At 40.9% G+C, this 4,017-nt stretch overlaps 1 protein-coding gene across 1 annotated transcript in view; it reads right to left on the bottom strand.

The window, feature by feature from the left end:
• Positions 1-3,411, bottom strand: part of DACH2 (dachshund family transcription factor 2) — a 137,483-nt gene extending 134,072 nt beyond the window's left edge. The window contains exon 1 of the mRNA XM_029085162.1: positions 3,300-3,411. The gene's annotated coding sequence lies outside the window, so the exon portion shown is untranslated. The remainder of the gene's footprint in view (positions 1-3,299) is intronic.
• Between the last annotated feature and the right edge of the window lie 606 nt (positions 3,412-4,017).

Raw genomic sequence — 4,017 nt, forward strand, 5'->3', positions numbered from 1 at the left:
ACTCTGTAATACCAGCTACAGACAGGTCTGTGAGCTCTGCAGCCAGAACAGCACCTTCTTGAGACCTGCCCATCTAACCCACACCAAGCTTGGGCACAAATGCCTTCACTTCAGCTTGACAGAAGAACAAAAAGGAGGTAAAAAATTGCAATGGATGGATGTATCATGTGCATTTGCTGATGTGGAGTCTATTACTAAAATTACCTTATCTGAAGAAAACTCAGATGCTAAGTTGAACACATTAGAAAATGAGGCAGCCACGTAAGAAGAGTGTGATATTATTATTTTTTTAAATAAGAACAATGAAGGCAGGTGAACATAACTGTCTGCATACCTGTGTCATAGGAAGAATGGACAAGATCAGACACAGGGACTATCAAGGAGTAGACAAGATGCTATCCAAAATAAACACTTCAGGCAATTACACTGCAGTTAGAGGAAGCAGGTAACCAAAAAAGTTGCCGAGATGTAGAGTTGATCTTGCCCCCATATCAGCATCCGCTCCACTGGAAGGGATGGATCCAGCCCTGCCATGCTGCAAACCCTCAGCCCCTGTCCCAGCCCTGGTCCTGCTCCCCTCCCACAGCCATCTGAACCACAGCCTGGGAGCAGAGAGCGCTCCAAGCAGAAAACCTCCGCCAAGCCGACCAGTCACCGAGCAGGGGGCAGCCAGGGGCAGGAAACACGTTCAGTTTTAAATACAAATTCTGTGGGCCAAAGCTGTCAGAACCAGAGCAAATTATATGCACGTGAGACCATAAATAACCAAATTAAAACTTGGTCAGTAGACAACAGGTTAATATCCTTGCAACTTTTATTGCCACTGCTTGGAAATCTGCTAGAAAAATCTCTATTGTGTGAGAAGTGTTAAAATGCATTTTGTTCTTAGTTCAGCCAAAAGGAAAGAATCCAACTGCAGAAGTGTTGAAGGCAACCAGAGGAAAGGAGGAAAGCAGTCACTAATTAAGTGTAAATAGGTATAAATAAAGCTAATGGAGGTTTCATATCCCATCTACTCCCATCAAGTTTACAACAGCTCAAATCCCCATTGAGTTTACAAGAGGATCTTTTGGCACCTTTCCTCACTCAGCAATTCCTCCAAATTTTACACTGCCCCTTCTTTATGAAGAACATAAAACAACTCCAACACTTTAGGAGCTCCGACTCCTGAGTGCCAAGACTACAGCATGGAGCTGCTCTGCTGCGGGCTGGTGGCAGCAGGGCTGCTTCCTCTGTGAGGACTTGTCTCATCCAGGGTTTCCAGTGATGCTGTGATGCTCTGGGAATGTGCGTTTTCTCCCACTGACAAGCTGCTCCCAAAACTACCTTTCAGCTCCTTGAGGCACATTGTCTGGGACTTGTGGTGCTTGGTCATGCAGAGGTTTTCATAGGTGGCTCCCAAGGTCAGAACAGCGGCCACCCTGGGCCTCAGCTGAGAGACAGCGCCCCAGGGCCAATCTTCTCATGCAGCCCACTGCGCGTTAAACAACGTGGGATGTATCCCGGTCATCACTTTAGACTCCAAACAACTTACAACAGTCTAGACATCCAACTTAATTTTTTTTTTTTTTTTACTCAGACTCTGTGATACTCAAAATATCTGTGAGTCACAGAATGTGTCTATGATACAATTTTACTGTGCATACTCAGCACACTGCATCCTCAAGTATTTCCAACTTAAAGCAATATGGTAGTCTGCATAATTTCATACCCTATTTGGATGCCCCCTCCCTGGAAGTGTTGAAGGCCAGGCTGGATGAGGCTTTGAGCAACCTGGTCTAGTGGAAGGTGTCCCTGCTGCTGGCAGGGGGGTTGGAACTAGATGATCTTTAAGGTCCCTCCCCACCCAAACCATTCTATGATTCTATGATTCTATTTGCAAACACACACAGAATGGTAAAATAATATGGAATATTCTGGATTTATGATGATATTATTACTGCAAGGTGGTTCTGTGCTTTCCTGGCTATTGGTAATAACATAAACAATATCAAATCCATGAAGTTCCTGAGCTGAGAACATGACAGCCCCTCACTGATGAACTGCTCATATGAGTGAAAACACAGTGCTTGATCCCAGCCACATGTATGAACAGCACATGAAGTTGCACCAGCTCAACTGTGGCGCCTGGCTCTAGCAAAATGCTTTCATAATTTACTAACTACTTCAGTTAAGATGACTGTTGCTTAAGAACATTAATTTCCACTTCCACAGCGATAAAGGTTATTGGTTCAACATGAAGCCCTCATGACACCTGGAGCTGTAGAAGAAATTAAACATCTCAGGTTTGTTACTCCCCTGAACACGGAGACCCGCTGAGGCACGCAGCTGCAGTGCAATAGGTTCTGCAAGCAGAGTTATCTGCAAGATCAAGTCAGAAGTGACTAGACTCCTACCAGTCATTTAATTCTGCTTTTCCTGTTAGATGTTCTATGACTTTATATTCAGCTAAACACTTCACTAAGTTTGTTAATTACGAAGATACAATATATTTACACTGGACTTTGAGGGTAATCCTACAACTGCTAAGGCTGTTGAATATTTAAACAATTACTTTTATGAATACAGTCTGTTAATATAACTTTATTACCAAAATAAACTTACCTTCAGCACACAGCAATTAATAAAAAATTAAAACACTCATCAGGATAGCACAAGATTTAATTTAAACTCTATTAATAAATTAATGAAGTGAAATAAAATACTATGCATTAAATTAGGTTTAGGGCTTGTTTATAATTTCACATATTTTCATGCTAGTTTTTTCATATTACGGTAACAAATGCAGATTATTAAAAGTACAATCCACTGTGGCAATGTGGCCTTATCTGCTTTTCAAGTGTTCCTTCTATAATTCGTACAAGCATTTCTCTATCTTCCCAGCATACATTAGTGATGTTACAATACAATACAAGACGCATTAGCCACGCTGCTCGTATCCCACGAGAACTAAAATACACATGCATTTGAAAGGAAGAAATGCATGCTACAGGGTTCTCTGAGACAATAGTTCATTTTCTCAGCTTTTTTTTTTTTTTTCTTTTACTAAAATAACACATTTAATGGAATTTCCTGTAAGGAAATTACAATTAATAAAGAACTAAATTACAAATCCATTAGATTTCAGTCACTGCAGCAACAAAACAGAGTTTTCATGAACACTCAAAAAATCCAATAATGTAACCTCTGGTAAAGCTTGAAAAAGCCCTGAAGGACAAGGCAGTTAGATCAATATTAGTTTATTTTAACTGCTGTGCAGTATGAAGAGATGAGGCTGATCATCTGATGGATTTTATTACCTGTTGGAGAGATAAGTCCTGGTGATAAGAGGCCTGGAACTCCATGGGGCAGAAGCCGTGCGTTTTCTTGTATCGCAACTCCTAGGGAACGCTTGGGGGGTCTTCCTGGTCGCGAGCTGATGAAATAAGAGGATAAATGAAAATGCATTTTCTTTTTGAAATATTTGCTTAACTACGCATGGTATTGACCTGTATAAAATATATGAACCATCAATGACACACAAAAAAGACACTAGAAATTCTTGCCTAGGAAAAAATAAGTTGATTAAACATACAGGAATTGTACAGGTTTCAAATGAACTAACAGTAAACTGCCAAACAACACAACCATTAGCTCAAAGTCACATAAATGACTAGAAAGCTAAGATTTTTTTTTATTAATCTGCACCACGAGACCAGAAAGAAAGCAATCCATATTGCTAGCCCTTGTGCACCACTACTTCACTAATTAATATATTCTTTTTAGTACTACTGTCTGTAAAATGGAGCTCAAGAAATTCACATGCACGTGTAAAGTAATTCATGTGTAAAGTCTTGAAAATGCAACTAGATGTATTTCTCCACTCACAAGCCGTGGTTTATAGGGGTTGTGGGTTAACAATGCAATGGCTGTAGGGACACCAGAGCTATTCAGAAGGGGTGCACCAGAATTTTATCAGCTCAGACCCTGTGCTGGACAAATACAGCCACGCTGCTGTCAGCTGCCGCTACGAACCAG

This window comes from Antrostomus carolinensis, unplaced genomic scaffold, assembly GCF_000700745.2.
Source record: "Antrostomus carolinensis isolate BGI_N321 unplaced genomic scaffold, ASM70074v2 scaffold4115, whole genome shotgun sequence".
NCBI lineage: Eukaryota > Metazoa > Chordata > Aves > Caprimulgiformes > Caprimulgidae > Antrostomus > Antrostomus carolinensis.